Here is a 21,274-nt window from a genome sequence, read left to right as displayed (position 1 = left end):
TTTATATGGTGCATTGTAGCTGAGGTTTTGTGCTGTGCTTTGTTTTTATCAATACTATGTAATCTCAAAATACATGTTTATGTAATTCTAATGCTTATGTGTGCTCATGAGTTTCTTTTTTTTTCTCATCAAATCTATTGAGTAGCCTATGCCAAGCCAATGTGTCTGTTTACTATTTTCAGAGGTTCAAGTTCTAATTTCCTAACTAAACTTGAAATTGTAGAAGATATTGACCCTGAAGTATTAGCTATACCAGTTTTCTTTTGACTCCTAATTTTGATTATGTGGGTTATTATATGTATATATTTTATATTCAAACAGCTTCACTATCAGAAGCTTAGTTAGCATCTGTCCCTTACTGACTTAGCTAATAAAAGTAAGAATATATTGTAATTCATAAGTGTTATTTGTTTTAATTTATCAATTTCACTAAGAGTAACATGGCTTTAATGACTAGCGCATTCTTGGAAATAGCCCAAGTCACCAATTCACAAAATGTCTTACCTTGCCCTTGTAAGGCACTGTGATAGTGAACTGGATCACTTATTAATTCTTTCTGCTTACCTTATATCAAATATTCTTATCCAGTGAAGTTAACCATTGGTAAATTTTCATAAGAGTATAATGCCAAAGGTTAAAAATGATGCGTAATTGGCTTTATTTAGTGTTTGCTTCTGCCAGATTTTGCCTTTGTCATAGCAAACCTACTAAACTTTTCTTTTTTCTATGCATCTATAAAAAATGAAGTGAGCAGAATTATTCATAATTACCAAAATTTATAATAGGTGAATGGAAAAGCAAACTGTGGTACATCCATACAATAGAATATTATTCAGCAATTTGAAGAATATTATTCAGTGATAAAAAGCATGAGCTAGCAATGTCAGCCAAATGACTGAATAAGAAGTCCTTCATTGTATCACACCTCAACAGCAACAATTTGACATCCATCCATTGATAAAAGTTTCTTTATGGAGTTGTGGGATCCAGCACAATATGCTAAGGGACCCAGGAGGAATCTCAGCCACCCATGCATCAGGTACTAGGCATACAGGTCTTATCTTGCCTGGGCACCTTGCAGAGGCCCAGGAACCAGGTCTAGCACCTCTTGGCCATGCTCTGGGAGCCCCTAGACAGGACTTGTCTTGGACAATCATCTATGGATGAGAGAGCCATTGTGGAAGTCCATGTTTCCAGCAGAAAATTTCCAGCACGTTGTTGGAATAACAACAACAATGACAACAACAGAATGTATGTGTGTGTGTATATAGATAGATAGATAGATGGATAGATAGATAGATATGTAATATATACACATACATATACATATATATATACTTGCATATGTGAGTGTGTGTGTGTGCATGTATGTGCATGTGTGTGTGCATGTGTTTGGATGCATTGCAGAGGGCAAGAGAAACAGTTTGACTTTACCAGTGTCACCCCTCTCCCAAGACATCACAATTCAGTGCCAAGAGATACTTTCTTGGGCCACGATTTCCCTTGTGGGGGAAAATGAGAGCATGTGAGTGAGTGCCCACCTTCCCTAGTTATGTAGGACACTGCCAAAGAGGCCCATTTCTCTCAAACCCAATCCAGAGTACTGAGTCATGAGCTTCATGACTAGGGGGTGAGAAGAGGCTGGTATAGTGGCATATTGGATTCTTGGAGGGTATTAAAGGGATGCAGATCCTACAAACAGCATTGTGGATGCCATCAAGAAGCCCACACATGAGCCAATGGGGATACCTCATGAAGAGATCTCCCCAACTGGCACAAGGACACCCACAGTAATATGCACACCTTACTCAAACACACCCCATCATGTGACTGGCTCCCTGTGTGCATCCCCAAGGGTGGCAAGAGCCAGATTTGGCAGACAGATAGTGAGCACATGCAGAAAAGTGGCCTGAATCTGTGGGTCAAGGAGAAACCACAACTTGAGCTTTAGCTCTGCCCTTGGGAAAGCAAATAGGAGGGTGTCAGCACCTCACCTGTTGCATGGAGGACCAAAAGGCACACAAGCTTAAGAATTCTACCACAAGAGGGAGCAAGAAGCATGGAGAAAGCATATCCATAGAAAGTCTGTGAAAGATTCAGGATCGCTATAAGGGCTAACAGAAGATGTTTCTCTCCAAAATTCAGTTAGTGAATATTGAAGGAGGTGACCGTTATTTCAAATGTGAGAGAGCAATGCAAGGAACTTGAAAAATCAAGGAAACATAGCACCACCAAAGGGTCACAATATTGTTCCAGCAACCAACCCCAAAAACATGGAGATCTGTGATTTACCTGATAAGTAATTCAAAATAGCTCTTTTAAGGAAGATTAAGAAGCTATAAGAAAACACAGAAAGACAACTCAATGTAATCAGGAAAACAATATATGAACCAATAAGAAGTTTAACAAAGAGATAGAAATCATAAAAAAATAAACAGAAATTCTAGAGGTGAAAAATATAATGAATAAAGTAAAAAATGCAGTAGAATGAATCAACTGCAGACTGAATCAACAGAAAAGATACTCTGAAAATTAGAATAGAGGAAATTTGAAATTATCAAATCAGAAGAAAACAAATAAAAATAATGCAAAAGAGTGAAGAAAACTTATGTGATACCATCAAAAGAAACAATCTGCAAATTATTGAAATCCCAGAAGAAGAAGAGAGAGAGAAGTAGGCAGAAAACAAATTTAAAGGAGTAATGGTTGAGAACTCCCCAAATCTGGGGAGAGATTTGGATTTCTAAATTTATGAAGCTCATAGGTCACCAAGAAAAATTCAATTTAAAGAGATCTTTGGGAGTTGGGAAAAGATGTAGAGTAGGAAGACCCTGGGCTCATCTCCACTCATGAACACAGATAAATCACAACTATCTGTAGAACAACAATGAATGAAAATGACCAGAACGTACCAGAAAAGATATTTTACAACTAGACTTAAAGAAGGAACCACAGTGAGATGGGTAGGGGGGACAGACTTGTGATATTGTCAAGTCTTATACACCCAGGTGGGTAACCCACAAACTGGAGAATAATTATATTGCAAAGTTTCTTCTGCAGCAATGAGAGCTCTGAGTCCCACATGGGGCTCCCCTGCCTGGGAGTCTTTTCCTGGGAAGAAGAGCCCCCAGAGCATTTGGCTTTGAAGGTCACTGGGGCTTAAATTTGGGAGTCCCACAAGACAGGATAAAGGGCTCACACAAAATCTCACACACAGTGGAACCCAAGGCAAAAGCTTTAACTTGATGGGAGTCTAGGTCAGACCTACCTGCTGGTCTTGGTGAGCCTCCCAGAGAGGCAGGGGGCACCTGCAGCTTACCCTGTGAGCATAGACACTGGCAGAAGCCATTCTTGGGCACTCCTTCTACCACATGAATGCTGGTGCTGGCAGGCACCATTGAGGGATCCTCCCTCTAGCTCATTAACACAAAGACCTGACCCCACCATACAACATGTAGGTGCTAGTGCTGGGGTGCCTCAGGCCAAGCAATGAAGTGGGTGAGGACACAGTTCCAGCCATCAGAAGTCAGGCTGCCTAAAGACATCCTGAGCCCACAGTCACCTCTAGACACACCCCTAGCTAAAATCTCTCCCACCAGAGAGTGCAGGACTCGGCTACACCCACCAGTGGGCAGGAACCAGCCCCAGGATCACCTGTGCCCCCACACTGCCCTCCAGGAAGCCTGCTCTAGGCTTTAGACAAGACTCTCCCACCAGGGGAAAGACACCAGACACAAGAAAACAGCAATCCTGCAGTCTGTGGAACCAGCCTGCCCACAGCAGGTCAGACCCCACCCTGATACTAGCTGAGCCCTGGTACTGCCCACTAACAGGCCAACACAAGCTTAAGGACACCCTGGACTCAGACCCAACTATGTCAGGAACTGACACCCCCACCAGCAAATTGACACCAACTCTGGTATTCCTGGGCCCTGCAATCAGACTCTAAGACCCAGCTCTGCCTGCCAGTAAGCCAGTACTAAACCCAGAACCTGGCTTTACTCACCAATGGCAGGACAACATTCCTGGAGTCTTCTGGACCTGACTCTGCCCACCAATGAGCTACCATAAACCCCAGATGCCCACAGGGCTCCACAGTCAGCCACTTCATGAACCATTCTGCCAACCAGCAGCTGGCACCCTCTGCACAAGGCAGGGCCTGGCAACCAATTGGACTGGGGGTCAAAAAAACCTACCAAACCACCCATGTAGTTATCCTGCCACAACAGAGTGACACACGTAGTCCTCAAAGGCGGAAACCCTAGAGCATATAGCTCAGGTGACAAGAGGGGAGTGTGCTGCTGGGATACATAGAACATCTCATACAAAGGCCACTTCTTTAAGGTCAAGAAACATAACAAACTGACCAGATACATAAAAATAAAAACAGCAATTCAGGCAAAATGAGGTGACAGAGGAACATGTTCCAGACAAAGGAACAAGATTAAAACCCCAGAAGAAGAGCTAAGTGAAATGGAGATAGGCAATTACCCAAGAAGGAGTTCAGGGTATGATCATAAAGATGATCAAAGAAGTCAGGAGAAGAATGGTTGCACAGAGCAAGAAGTTAGAAGTTTTAAACAAAATTTGAAAATATAAAGAACAACCACACAGAAATGAAGAATAAAAAACTGAAATGAAAAATACACTAGAAGGGAGCAACATTATACTAAAGGATACAGAGGAATGGATCAGTGAGCTAGAATACACAGTAGTGGAAATCACTAATGCTGAACAGAGAAAAAGAAAAAAAAGAATGCAAAGAAATGAGGACAGTTTAAGGCACATCTGGGACAATATCAAGCACATGAGTATTTATATTTTAGGGATCCCAGAAGGAGAAGACAGAGAGAAAGGGGCAGAGAACATATTTGAAGACATAATAGCTGAAAATTTCCCTAACCTGGGAAAAGGAAACAGACATCAATGTCCAGGAAGTGTAGAGTAGCACACAGGATTAATCCAAAGAGGAACACATTAAAACACATTGTAATTAAAAATGACAAAAATTAAAGAGAAAGAGAGAATATTAAAAGCAACAAAGGAAAAACAACAAAAAATATACAAGGGAACTCTCATAAGGCTATCAGCTGATTTTTCAGCAGAAACTCTGCAGGCCAGAAGACAGTAGCATCATACCTTTAAAGTGATGAAAGGGAAACACTTACAACCAAAAATAATCTACCCAGCAAGACTCTTGTTCAGCTTTGATGGAGCAATCCAAAGCTTTATAAACAAGCAAAAGCTAAAAGAGTTCTGCACCACCAAATCAGCTTTGCGAGAAAACTTAAAGGAATTTCTCAAAACAAAAAAGAAAAGCCACAACTGTAAATATGAAAATTATGAAATGAAAAAGGTCAAAGGCAAAGGCAAACATATAGAAAGGTATGAAATCTTCCACACACAAATCTAGCAGGAAGGTTAAATGACAAAAGTAGTAAAATCATCTATTTCCACAATAAGCAGTTAAGGGATACACAAAACACGTAGATGTAAAATATATCAAAAATGGTAATTGTGAGTGGAGAAGAGTACAAATTCAGGGCTGTTAAAATCCATTTAAAATTAAGAGATGAGCAACTTAAAATATTCATGGATATATATTGCCGTATAAAAACCTCAAGGTAACCCCAAATCAAAAATCTATAATAGATACATAAAAAAGGAAAAGGAATCCAAACGTAACACTAAAGACAGTCATAAAATCAAAAGAGAAAAGAACTAAAGAAGAAAGGGAAAAAATGATCCACAAAAACAATTACAAAACAAATAAGAAAACAGAAATAAGAACATACAAATCAATAATTACCTTAAATGTAAAGACTAAGTGCTCCAATCTAAAGACATAGAGTGTCTGAATGGATACAAAAACAAGAGCCATATGTATGCTGCCTACAATAGACACTTCAGATCTAAACACACACAGATAGAAAGTGAGAGGATGTAAAAAGGTATTCAATGCAAATGCAAATCAAAAGAAAGATGGGGTAGCAATACTCATATGAGACAAAACAGATTTTGAAATAAAGGCTGTTACAAGAGACAAAGAAGGACACTACATGATGATCAAGGGATCAATCCAAGAAAAATATATAACAATTGTAATTATATATTCACCCAACATAGCAGCACCTAAATACATAAAGCAAATATTAACAGACTCACAGGTAGAAATCAACAGTAACACAATAATAGTAGGGGACTTTAACACCCTACGTACATCAACGGACAGATCACCCAGACAGGAAATCAATAAGAAAACACTGGCCTTAAATGATATTTTAAACCACATGGACTTAATTGATATATATAGAGAGCATTCCATCCAAAAGTAGCAGAATATACTTTCATTTCAAGTACACATGGAACATTCTCCAGGATAGATCTCATGCTAGGTCAGAAAACAAGCCTCAGTAAATTTAAGAAAATTGAAATCCTATCGAGCATCATTTCTGACCACAACATTATGAGACTAGAAATCAACAACAAGAAAAAAATGTAAAAAACACCAACATGTGGAGGCTAAACAGCATGCTACAAAACAACCAAGAGATCACTGAAGAAACCAAAGAGGAAATAAAAAAAAAATACCTAGAGAAAAATGAAAGGGAAAACATGAGGATCTAAAATCTGTGGGATGCAGCAAAATCAGTTCTAAGAGGGAAGTCTAGAGGGATAATAGCATACCTCAGGAAGTAAGAAAAATCTCAAACAACCTAAACTTACACATAAAGGAACTAGAGAAAGAAGAGCAAACAAAACCCAAAAGTTAGTAGAAGGGAAAAACTCATAAAGATCAGAGCAGAAATAAATGAAATAGAGTCTAAAAAAACAATAGACTAGATCAATGAAACTAAAAGCCAATTCTTTGAAAAGATTAAGTAAATTGATAAACCTTTAGCCAGACTCAGGAAAAAAAGGGAGTGGGCCCAAATCAATAAAATCAGAAATGAAAAAGGAGAAGTTAAAACTGACACCACAGAAATACAAAAGATCATAAGAGACTATTACAAACAACTGTATGCCAATAAAATGGGCAACCTAAAAGAAATGGGAAAATCCTTAGAAATGCACAATCTCCAAAGGCTCATCAAGGAAGAAAGAGAAAATTTGAACAGACCAATTACCAGTAGTGAAATTGAATCAGTAATTAAAAAATTCCCAACAAATAAAAGTCCAGAACCAGTTGGCTTAACAGGTGAATTCTACCAAACATTTAGAGAAGAGTTAACACCTATCCATCTTAAACTATTGCAAAAAATTGCAGAGGAAGGAACATTCCCGTACTCATTGTATGTGGCCAGCATCACCTTGATACCAAAACCAGACAAAGATACTACAAAAAAAGAAAATTACACACCAATGTCACTGATGAATATAGATGCAAAAAACACTCAACAAAATATTAGCAAACATAATCTAATTATACATTAAAAGGATCATACACCATGATCAAGTGGGATTTATTCTAGGGATGCAAGAATTTTTCATTATTCACAAATCAATCAATGTGATACACCACATTAACAAATTGAAAAATAAAAATCATATGATCATCTCAATAGATGCAGAAAAAGCTTTTGACAAAATTCAACATACATTTTTTATAAAAATTCTACACAAAGTTAACATAGGGCTTCCCGGGTGGCACAGTGGTTGAGAGTCTGCCTGCTGATGCAGGGGGCACAGGTTCGTGCCCCGGTCTGGGAAGATCCCACATGCCATGGAGCGGCTGGGCCCGTGGGCCATGGCCACTGAGCCTGCACATCTGGAGCCTGTGCTCTGCAATGGGAGAGGCTATGGCAGTGAGAGGCCCACGTAGAGCAAAAAAAAAAAAAAAGTTAACATAGAGGGAACTACCTTGACATAATAAAGGCAATATATGACAGATCAATAGCTAACATCCTACTTACTGTGAAGTGCTGAAAGCATATCCTCTAAGATCAGGAAGAAGACAAGGATGCCCATTCTTCCCACTTTTATTCAACATAGTTTTGGAAGTCCTAGCCAATGCAATCAGAGAAGAAATAGAAACAAAAGGAATCAAAATTGAAAGGAAGAAGAAAAACTGCCACTGTTTGCAGATGACATGATATTATACATAGAAAATCTTAAGGAGTCCACCAGAAAACGACTAGATCTCATTAATGAATTTGGTAAGGTTTCTGGAAACAAAATCAATATACAGAAATCTGTTGCATTTCTATAATAAAAATCTATCAAAGAGGATTTAAGGAAACAATCCCATTTACCATCATATCAAAAATCATAAAATACCTAGGAATAAACCTACTTAAGAAGGTAAAAGACCTGTACTTGGAAAATTATAAGACACTGATAAAAGAAATTGAAGACAATACAAACAGATGGAAAGATATAAAATGTTCATGGATTGGAAGAATCAATATTGTTAAGATGATCACCCAAGGCAATCTACAGATTTAATGCAATCGCTCTCAAAATACCAGTGGCATTTTCCAGAAAACTAGAAAAAATAATTTTAAAATGTGTATAAAAACAAAAAAGAGGGCTTACCTGGTTGTGCAGTGGTTGAGAGTCTGCATGCTGATGCAGGAGACACGGGTTCATGCCCTGGTCCAGGAAGATCCCACATACTGCGGAGCAGCTGGGCCCATGAGCCATGGCCGCTGAATCTGCGCATCGGAGCCTGTGCTCCGCAATGGGAGAGGCCACAACAGTGAAAGGCCCGCATACCGAAAAAAAAAAAAGACCCCAAATAGCCAAAACAATCTGGAAAAAGACAAGAGAGCTGAAGGAATTATGCTCCCTGACTTCAGACTATACTACAAAGCTACAGTGATCAAAACAGTATGGTACTGACACAGAAACCAACACATAGATCAATGGAACACCAAGCATTTATGGTTAATTAATCTATGACATAGGAGGCAAGAATATAAAAACAGAAAAGACAGTCTCTTCAATAAGTAATGCTGAGAAAACTGGACAGCTATATATAAAAGAATGTGATTAGGACATTCTCTAGCACCATATACAAAAATAAACTCAAAATGGATTAAAGACCTAAATGTAAGACCAGAAACCATAAAATTCTTAGAAGTAAACATAGGCAGAGTACTCTTTGACATAAATATTTGCAATATTTTTTTGGATCTGTCTCCTAAAGCAAAGGAAACAAAAGCAAAATAAACAAATGAGACCTAATTAAAATTAAAAGCTTTTGCACAGCAAAGGAAACCATAGCAAAAAAGAAAAGGCCACCTACTGAATGGGGGAAATGTTTGCAAATGATATGACCAATGATATGATATCCAATATACATAAACAGCTCATACAACTCAAAATCATAAAAATAAACAGCCAAATTAAGAAATGGACAGAAGACCTGAATAAACATTTCTGTAAAGAGGACATGGCAATGGCCAACAGGCACATGAAAAGATGCTCACCATTGATAATCATCAAGGAATTGCTAATCAAAACTGCAAAATCACCTCACACCTGTCAGAATGGCTATCAGCAAAACAAACTTAAATAACAAATGTTGGAGAATATGTGGAGAAAAACGAACCCTTGCACACTGATGGTAGGAATGTAACTTGGTGCAGCCACTGTGGAAAACAGTATGGCAGTTTTTCAAAAACTAAAAATCGAACTACCACATGACCCAGCAATTACACTCTTGGGTATATACCTGAAGAAAAAAATAAATAAATAATTTGAAAAACTACATGCACCCCAATGTACATACCAGCATTATTTACAGATGACATTACCAAGGTATGGAAGCAACCTAAGTATCCAAGTGTCCATCAAGAGATAAATGGATAAAGAAGATGTGGTGTATACATACAATGGAATGTTATTCAGCCAAAAAACAAAAAATGAAATTTTGCCATTTGCAAAATCATGGATGGACTTGGGAGGGTATTATGCAAAATGAAATAAGTCAAATAGAGAAAGAATACTGTATGATATCACTTATATGTGGAATGCAAAAAATACAACAAACTAGTGAATATAACAAAAAAGAAGCAGATTAACAGATACAGAGAACAAACCAGTGGTTACCAGGGCAGAGAGGCAAGTGGGGTGGAGCAATAAAGGGATAGGGGATTAAGAGCTACAAACTATTATGTATAAAATATGCTACGAGTTTATACTGTACAACTCAAGGAATATAGCCAATATTTTTCAATAACTATAAATGGAGTAGAACCTTTAAATTCTGAATCACTATATTGTACACCTGTAATTTATATAATATCATACATCAAATATACTTAAATAAATAACTAAATAAATAAGAAAGAGATCCTCTCCAAGATATATTATAATAAAACTTTCTAAAATAAAAATAAATCTGTAAAAAAGCAAGAGAAAAGAAGCTTGTAAATTACAAAGGAACCCTCATAAGACTGTGAGTGGCATTCTCAACAGAAACATTATTGGCCAGGAGAGAGTGGGATAATAATAGTCAAACATGATTTTGCAGAGAAATCTGTATTCTTATGTTCATTGCAGCATTATTCACAATAGCCAAGACATGGATGCAACCTATGTCATTCTATGGATACATGGACAAAAATGATGTGAGACACACACACACAGATATTGTAATGGTTGACATATGGCACTATGCATTTGTTAAGACCCATAGAACTTTATACCACAGAGAGTGAATCTTAATGTAAACTTTGAACTTTAGTACTAGTAATGTATTGATTTTGCTTCATAAATTGTAACAATGTTACATCCTAAAGCAAAATGTATATAAAGGGGAAACTATGGGGGAGGAGGGGTGGGTATATGGGAACATTTTGTGCTCTCCATCCAATTTTTCCATAATACTGAGTCTGGTTTAAAATTAAGTATTTGTGAAAAAGAGAAAAATGCAATTTTACAAGGTGAGTTTAGATCAAAATGCATAAATGACAATATAATGGTAAATAAATGAAACAGGGACATGTCATAGGAGAAAGAGAAAAAACAGGAGAAATCTCTTTCTGGAGAATTAAAAAGTAATTTATATTGTTATAATTGAATACAAATTTGAGATAACTAGTCGAGCTTTCTTGTTCCCACTAACCTTTTTGGGCAGGTGCCCTAAGTTTCCAGGCTGATGATCCACACAGCAGTAGTTTTGATACTTATTTTGTTTCTTAATTCCCTTGTATTTATTTACTTCTACAATGCAATACTCATATAAGAATGATATGTCTTATTAATTAAACAAGTATTTCTTGAGTACCTACTTGTATTGCAGGCTTCATTCTGGGTGTTTGGTATACATCAGTGTACAAAACACACTAAAATTTCAGCTCTCATAAAACTTGCATTACTCCTACAGATTTAAGTCCTCCACAAACTATGATAAACATCACTCTGATGTTTCCTTCTGAACGGTAACTTCCACATAACAGCTTCACTTGCTATATCAGAAAAGAACATCTTTTTACCACAATACATAATTTTGATCTACTTCTTTTTCAATTGTTCTAAGTATTGCTTTTTGCCTCCTCATTTTCTGTTAAATTTTTATTTCTGTGCTAGATTTTCTTTGGCTTATACTCAGTGAGTATGTGAGAGAATTCCCAGGCTATATCTCTTTCCCCACAGAACACTAAAATACATAGATCAAGCTATTTGTGTAGCTGATATGTGGGTGTTTTTCCCCAAAACAGACTCATTTCAAATTTTTTTGTACAGAGTTGACTTATTACTGTCAATTTCTGTCCTAGATTGTGGAAATGAGAGAAGAAAAGTGACTATCCCAGGTTACGTATTTAAGAGTTAGCAGAACCAAGACTAGAACACAGACCCTGATTCTATTCTAATATTTTCCACAAAACTATTGTAGAATTTCTGTCAGCTTAGGGAAAATGATTCATTATTTTTTCGCTTCCAATTTTCCCAACATAATATTTACTACAAGAATTTAGGCCATGTATAAAATTTATCTGAAAGGTTTACCAAACTTGTAAAGAAAAAAAAGAATATATTGAGGAAGATGGCAGAAGAAAAAGAGGCGGAGATCACCTTCCTCCCCACAGATACACCAGAAATACATCTACACGTGGAACAACTCCCACAGAACACCTACTGAATGCTGGCAGAAGACCTCAGACCTCCCAAAGGCAAGAAACTCTCCACATACCTGGGTAGGGCAAAAGAAAAAAAAATAAACAGAGACAAAATGATAGGGACGGGACCTGCACCAGTGGGAGGGAGCTGTGAAGGAGAAAAGGTTTCCACACACTAGGAAGCCCCTTCGTGGGCGGAGACTGTGGGTGGTAGAGGGGGAAAGCTTCGGAGCCGCAGAGGAGAGCACAGCAACAGGGGTGCAGAAGGCAAAGCGGAGAGATTCCTGCACAGAGGATCGGTGCCGACCGGCACTCACCAGACCGAGAGGCTTGTCTGCTCACCTGCCGGGGCGGGCGGGGCTGGCAGCTGAGGCTCAGGCTTCGGTCGGACTGCAGGGAGAGGACTGGGGTTGGAGGCATGACCACAGCTTGCAGGGGGTTAGTGGACCATGGCTAGCTGAGACAGAGTCCGGGGAAAAGTCCAGACCTGCCAAAGAGGCAAGAGACTTTTCCTTCCCTCTTTGTTTCCTGGTGCGTGAGGAGAGGGGATTAAGAGTGCTGCTTAAAGGAGCTCCAGAGATGGGGGCGAGCCACGGCTAAAAGCGCGGACCACAGAGATGGGCATGAGACACTAACGTTGCTGCTGCTGCCACCAAGAAGCCTGTGTGCGAGCATAGGTCACTATCCACATCCCCCTTCCGGGGAGCCTGTGCAGCCCACCACTGCCAGGATCCCAGCATCCAAGGACAACTTCCCCAGGAGAATGCACAGCGTGCCTCAGGCTGGTGCAACGTCACGCTGGCCTCTGCCACCGCAGGCTAGCCCCGTAATCCGTACCCCTCCCTTCGCCTGGTCTGAGTGAGCTGTGCCCCGGAACCAGCGGTTTCTTTAACCCCGCCCTGTACGAGATAACAACAGATGCCCTCAGGGGACCTACATGCAGAGGCGGGGCCAAATCCAAAGCTGAGCCCCTGTGAGCTGTGAGATCAAAGAAGAGAAAGGGAAATCTCTCCCAGCAGCCTCAGAAGCAGTGGATTAAAACTCTACAAACAACTTGATGTACCCTGCTTCTGTGGAATACATGAATAGACAATGAATCATCCCAAATTGAGGAGATGGACTTTGAGAGCAAGATTTAAGATTTTTTTCCCTTTTCCTCTTTTTGTGAGTGTGTATGTGTATGCCTCTGTGTGAGACTTTGTCTGTATAGCTTTGCTGCCACCATTTGTCCTAGGGTTCTATCCGTCCATTATTTCGTTTTGTTTCTTAATAATTATTTTTTATTTTATTTTTTTATTTTTATTTTAATAACTTTATTATATTTATCTTACTTTATTTTATTTTACTTTATCTTCTTTCTTTCTTTTTTTTCCTTCCTTCCTTCCTGCCTCTCTCCCTGTCTCACTGTCTCCCTCCCTCCCTCCTTTTTCTTTCTTTCTTTCTTTCTTCCTTCCTTTCTTTCTTTCTTTCTTTCTTTCTTTCTTTCTTTCTTTCTTTCTTTCTTTCTTTCTTTCTACTTCTACTAATTCTTTCTTTCTACTTCTTCTCCCTTTTACTCTGAACCATATGGATGAAAGGCTCTTGGTGCTGCAGCCAGGAGTCAGTGCTGTGTCGCTGAGGTGGGAGAGCCAATTTCAGGACACTGGTCCACAACAGACCTCTCAGCTCCACATAACATCAAATGGCAAAAATCACCCAGAGATCTCCATCTCAACACCAGCACCCAGCTTCACTCAAGGACCAGCAAGCTACAGTGCTGGACAACCTATGCCAAACAACTAGCAAGACAGGAACACAACCCCACCAATGAGTATAGAGGCTGCCTAAAATCATAATAAGGCCACAGACACCCCAAAACACACTAACAGATGTGGAACATACCACCAGAAAGACAAGATCCAGCCTCATCCACCAGAACACAAGCACTAGTTCCCTTCACCAGGAAGCCTACACAACTGACTGAACCAACTTTAGCTGCTGGGGACAGACAACAAAAACAATGGGAACTACGAACCTGCAGCCTGCAAAACGAGACCCCAAACACAGTAAGATAAGCAAAATGAGAAGACAGAAAAACACACAGCAGATGAAGGAGCAAGATAAAAACCCACCAGACCGAACAAATGAAGAGGAAATAGGCAGTCTACCTGAAAAAGAATTCAGAATAATGATAGTAGAGATGATACAAAATCTTGGAAATAGAATAGACAAAATGCAAGAAACATTTAACAAGGACCTAGAAGAACTAAAGAGGAAACAAGCAATGATGAACAACACAAGAAATGAAATTAAAAATACTCTAGATAGGGTCAATAGCAGAATAACTGAGGGAGAAGAAAGGATAAGTGACCTGGAAGATAAAATAGTGGAAACAACTACTGCAGAGCAGAATAAAGAAAAAAGAATGAAAAGAACTGAGGACAGTCTTAGAGACCTCTGGGACATTAAACACACCAACATTCGAATTATAGAGGTTCCAGAAGAAGAAGAGAAAAAGACTGAGAAAAAACTTGAAGAGATTATAGTTGAAAACTTCCCTAATATGGGAAAGAAAATAACTATTCAAGTCCAAGAAGCACAGAGAGTCACATGCAGGATAAATCCAAGGAGAAATACTCCAAGACACATATTAATTAAACTGTCAAAAATTAAATACAAAGAAAACATATTAAAAACAGCCAGGGAAAAACAAGAAAAAACACACAAAGAAATCACCATAAGGTTAACAGCTAATCTTTCACCAGTAACCTTGCAAGCCAGAAGGGACTGGCAGGACATATTTAAAGCGATGAAGGAGAAAAAGCTGCAAACAAGACTACTCTAACCAGCAAGGATCTCATTCAGATTTGATGGAGAAATTAAAACCTTTACAGACAAGCAAAAACTGAGAGAGTTCAGCACCACAAAACCAGCTTTACAACAAATGCTAAAGGAACTTCTCTAGACAAGAAACACAAGAGAAGGAAAAGACCAGAAATAATGAAACCAAAGCAATTAAGAAAATGGGAATAGGAACATACATACTTATAATTACCTTAAATGTAAATGGACTAAATGCTCCCACCAAAAGACACACATTGGCTGAATGGATACAAAAACAAGACCCATATACATGCTATCTACAAGAGACCCACTTCAGACCTAAAGACACATACACACTGAAAGTAAGGGGATGGAAAAAGATATTCCATGCAAGTAGAAACCAAAAGAAAGCTGGAGTAGCAATTCTCATATCAGACAAAATGGACTTTAAAACAAAGACTATTAGAAGAGACAAAGAAGGGCACTACATAATGATCAAGGGATCGATCCAAGAAGAAAATATAACAATTGTAAATATTTATGCACCCAACATAGGAGCACCTCAATACAGAAGGAAAATACTAACAGCCATAAAAGGGGAAATCAGCAGTAACACATTCTTAGTAGGGGACTTTAACACCCCACTGTCACCAATGGACAGATTATCCAAAAAGAAAATAAAAAAGGGAACACAAGCTTTAAATGGTACATTAACTAAGATGGACGTAATTGATATTTATAGGAAATTCCATCCGAAAAGAACAAAATACACATTTTTCTCAAGTGTTCATGGAGCATTATCTAGGACAGATCATATCTTGGGTCAAAAATCAAGCCTTGGTAAATTTAAGAAAATTGAAATTGCATCAAGTATCTTTTCCGACAACAACGCTATGAGGCTAGATATTAATTACAGGAAAAGATTTGTAAAAAATACAAACACATAGATGCTAAACAATGCACTAGTTAATAATGAAGTGATCACTGAAGAAACCAAAGATGAAATTAAAAAATTACCTAGAAACAAATGACAATGTGGACACGACGACACAAAACCTATGGGAAGCAGCAAAAACAATTCTAAGAGAGAAGTTTATAGCAATAAAATCCTACCTTAAGAAACAGGAAACATCTTGATAAAACAACCTAACCTTGCACCTAAAGCAATTAGAGAAAGAAGAACAACAACAAAAAAACACCCAAATTTAACAGAAGGAAATAAATCATATAGATGAGATCAGAAATAAATGGAAAACAAATGAAGGAAACAATAGGAAAAATCAATAAAACTAAAAGCTGGTCCTTTGAGAAGATAAACAATATTGATAAACCATTAGATAAACTCTTCAAGAAAAAAAGGGAGAAGACTCACATCAATAGAATCAGAAATGAAAAAGGAGAAGTAACAACTGACACTGCAGAAATACAAAAGAGCATGAGAGACTATTACAAGCAACTGTATGCCAATAAAATAGACAACTTGGAAGAAATGGACAAATTCTTAGAAATACACAACGTGCCAAGACTGAATCAGGAAGAAATAGAAAATATGAACAGACCAATCACTAGCACTGAAATTGAAACTGTGATTAAAAATCTTCCAAGAAACAAAAAACCAGGACCAGATGGCTTCACAGGCGGATTCTATCAAACATTTAGAGAAGAGCTAACACCTATCCTTCTCAAACTCTTCCAAAATATAGGAGAGGGAGGAACACTCCCAAACTCATTCTACGAGGCCACCATCACCTTGATACTAAAACCAGAGAAGGATGTCACAAAGAAAGAAAACTACAGTCAAATATCACTGATGAATATAGATGCAAAAAACCTCAACAAAATACTAGCAAACAGAATCCAACAGCACATTAAAAGGATCATAAACCATAATCAAGTGAGATTTGTTCCAGGAATGAAAGGATTCTTCAGTTTACGCAAATCAATCAACATGATAGACCATATTAACAAATTGAAGGAGAAAAACCAGATGGTCATCTCAATAGATGCAGAGAAAGCTTTCGACAAAATTCAACACCCATTTATGATAAAACGTTGCAGAAATTATGCGTAGAGGGAACTTTCCTCAACATAATAAAGGTCATATATGACAAACACAGAGCCAGCATCCTCCTCAATGGTGAGAAAATGAAAGCATTTCCACTGATATCAGGAAGAAGACAAGGTTGTCCACTCTTACCACTCTTATTCAGCATAGTTTTGCAAGTTTTAGTCAGAGCAATCAGAGAAGAAAAGGAAACAAAAGGAATACAAATCAGAAAAGAAGAAGTAAAATTGTCACTCTTTGCAGATGAAATGCTACTATACATAGAGAATGCTAAAGATGCTACCAGAAAATTACTAGAGCTAATCAATGAATTTGGTAAAGTAGCAGGACACAAAATTAATGCAGCAAAATCTCTGGCATTCCTATACACTAATGATGAAAAATCTGAAAGTGAAACCAAGAAAACACTCCCATTTAACACTGCAACAAAAAGAATAAAATATCTAGGAATAAACCTACCTAAGGAGACAAAAGACCTGTATGCAGAAAATTATAAGACACTGATGAAAAAAATTAAAGATGATACAAATAGATGGAGACATATACCATGTTCTTGGATTGGAAGAATCAACATTATTAAAATGACTCTACTACGCAAAGTAATCTATAGATTCAATGCAATGCCTATCAAACTACCACTGGCATTTTTCACAGAACGAGAACAAAAAAATTCACAATTTGTATGGAAACACAAAAGACCCCGAATAGCCAAAGCAATCTTGAGAACGAAAAATGGAGCTGGAGGAATCAGGCTCCCTGACCTCAGACTATACTACGAAGCTACAGTAATCAAGACACTATGGTACTGGCACAAAAACAGAAAGATAGATCAATGAAAGAGGATAGAAAGCCAAGAGATAAACTGATGCACATATGGTCAACTTATTTTTGATAAAGGAGGCAGGAATATACAGTGGAGAAAGGACAGCCTCTTCAATAAGTGGTGCTTGGAAAACTGGACAGTTACATGTAAAAGTATTAGATTAGATCACTCCCTAAGACCATACACAAAAGTAAGCTCAAAATGGATTAAAGACCTAATGTAAGGGTACAAACTATCAAACTCTTAGAGGAAAACATAGGCAGAACACTCTATGACATAAATCACAGCATGATCCTTTTTGACCCACTTTCTAGAGAAATGGAAATAAAAACAAAAATAAACAAATGAGACCTAATGAAACTTCAAAGCATTTGCACATCAAAGGAAACCATAAACAAGACCAAAAGACAACCGTCAGAATGGGAGAAAATATTTGCAAATGAAGCGACTGACAAAGGATTAATCTCCAAAATTTATAAGCAGCTCATGCAGCTCAATGTCAAAAAAATAAACAACTAAATCCAAAAATGGGCAGAAGACCTAAATAGACATTTCTCCAAAGAAGGTATGCAGACTGCCAACAAACACATGAAAGAATGCTTGACATCATTAATCATTAGAGAAATGCAAATCAAAACTACAATGAGATATCATCTCACACCAGTCAGAATGGCCATCATCAAAAAATCTAGAAATAATAAATGCTGGAGAGGGTGTGGAGAAAAGGGAACACTCTTGCACTGCTGGTGGGAATGTGAATTGGTTCAGCCACTATGGAGAACAGTATGGAGGTTCCTTAAAAAACTACAAATAGAACTACCATATGACCCAGCAATCCCACTACTGGGCATGTACCCTGACAAAACCATAATTCAAAAAGAGTCATGTATCAAAATATTCATTGCAGCTCTATTTACAACAGCCTGGAGATGGAAACAACCTATGTGTCCATCATCAGATGAATAGATAAAGAAGATGTGGCACATATATACAATGGAGTATTACTCAGCATAAAAAGAATGGAAATTGAGCTATTTGTAATGAGGTGGATAGACCTAGAGTCTGTTATACAGAGTGAAGTAAGTCAGAAAGAGAAAGACAAATATCGTATGCTAACACATATATATGGAGTTTAAGAAAAAATATTCATGAAGAACCTATGGGTAAGACAGGAATAAAGACACAGACCTACTAGAGAATGGACTTGAGGATATGGGGAGGGGGAAGGGTAAGCTGTGACAAAGCGAGAGAGAGGCATGGACATATATACACTACCAAAGGTAAGGTAGATAGCTAGTGGGAGGCAGCCGCATAGCACAGGGAGATCAGCTCGGTGCTTTGTGACAGCATGGAGGAGTGGGATCGGGATGGTCGGAGGGAGAGAGATGGAAGAGGGAAGAGATACGGGAACATATGTATATGTATAACTGATTCACTTTGTTATAAAGCAGAAATTAACACACACTTGCAAAGCAATTATACTCCAATAAAGATGTAAAAAAATTAAAAAATAATATATTGAAGACTGTAATATTTGTACTTACTGAATATATTTCGTTAGGTACATTTGTTTTTTATTTTCAGATTTCCTTTTGACTGAAGTGTAATGGTAATAACACAAAGAAGTTCCTATTTGCCTTAAAATATACACAAATAATTGAACATAAGAAGTGTGTTACGTTATAACTTAATGTTGGTACAGTTAAATAGTATAAAATTAATACAACCAATCAAGTCCACATGTAAGTACTTTATAAGACAAAAAATTAAGCCAGCCATTAAGATACAATAGATGTCTCTTGTGCTTATATGAATAGCTTTCTAAAATATCAATTACGAGAGCTCGAGGAGATGGCGGAAGAGTAAGACACAGAGATCACCTTCCTCCCCAGAGATACATCAGAAATACTTCTACACGTGGAACTGCTCCTATAGAACAACCACTGAAAATATAGCAGAGGGAGGAACACTCCCAAACTCATTCTACAAAGCCACCAACACCCTGATATGAAAACCAGACAAAGATTTCACAAAGAAAGAACACTACAGGCCAATATCACTGATGAATATAGATGCAAAAATCCTCAACAAAAAACTACCAAAGAGAATCCAACAACACATTAAAAGGATCATACACCATGATCAAGTGGGGTTTATTCCAGGAATGCAAGAATTCTTCAATATACGCAAATAAATCAACGTGATACACCATATTAATAAATTGAAGGAGAAAAATCATATGATCAAATCAATAGATGCAGAGAAAGCTTTCAACAAAATTCAACACATGTTTATGATAAAAACTCTGCAGAAAGTAAGCAGAGAGGGAACTTTTCTCAACATAATAAAGGCCATAAATTACAAACCTACAGCCAACATTGTCCTCAATGGTGAGAAACTGAAATCATGTTCACTAAGATCAGGAACAAGACAAGGTTACCCACTCTCAGCGCTATTATTCAACATAGTTTGGAAGTTTTAGCCCCAGCAATCAGAGAAGAAAAAGAAAAAAAAGGAATCCAAATCAGAAAGAAGTAAAGCTGTCACTGTTTGCAGAAGACATGATACTATACATAGAGAATCCTAAAGTTGCTACCAGAAAACTACTAGAGCTAATCCGTGAATTTGGTAAAGTAGCAGGATACAAAATTAAAGCACAGAAATCTCTGGCATTCCTATACACTAATGATGAAAAATATGAAAGTGAAATTAAGATAACACTCCCATTTACCATTGCAACAAAAGAATAAAATATCTAGGTATAAACCTACCTAAGGAGACAAAAGACCTGTATGCCGACAATTATGACACTGATGAAAGAAATTAAAGATGATTCAAAGAGATGGAGAGATATACCATGTTCTTGGATTGGAAGTATCAGCATTGTGAAAATGATTCTACTACCCAAAGCAATGTACAGATTTAATGCAAAACCTATCAAACTACCACTGGCATTTTTCACAGAACTAGAACAAAAAAATTCGCAATTTGTATGGAAACACAAAAGATCCTGAAGAGTCAAAGCAATCTTGAGAACGAAAATGGAGCTGGAGGAATCAGGCTCCCTGACTTCAGACTATACTACAAAGCTTCAGTAATCAAGATAGTATGGTACTGGCACAAAAACAGAAATATAGATCAATGGAACAGGATAGAAAGCCCAGAGATAAACCCATGCACATATGGTCACCTTATCTTTGATAAAGGAGGCAAGAATATACAGTGCAGAAAAGATAACCTGTTCAATAAGTGGTGCTGGGAAAACTGGGCAGGTACATGTAAAAGTAGGAAAGTAGAACGCTCACTAACACCATAGAAAAAATAAACTCAAAATGGATTAAATAACTAAATGTAAGGCCAGACACTCTCAAACTCTTAGAGGAAAACATAGGCAGAACACTCTATATCATAAATCACAGCAAGATCTTTTTGACCCACCTCCTAGAGAAATGGAAATAAAAGTAAAAATAAACAAATGGGACCTAATGAAACTTCAACGCTTTTGCACAGCAAAGGAAA

Source organism: Stenella coeruleoalba (genome assembly GCF_951394435.1).
Source record: "Stenella coeruleoalba genome assembly, chromosome: X".
NCBI lineage: Eukaryota > Metazoa > Chordata > Mammalia > Artiodactyla > Delphinidae > Stenella > Stenella coeruleoalba.
This window is presented reverse-complemented; position numbering follows the sequence as displayed.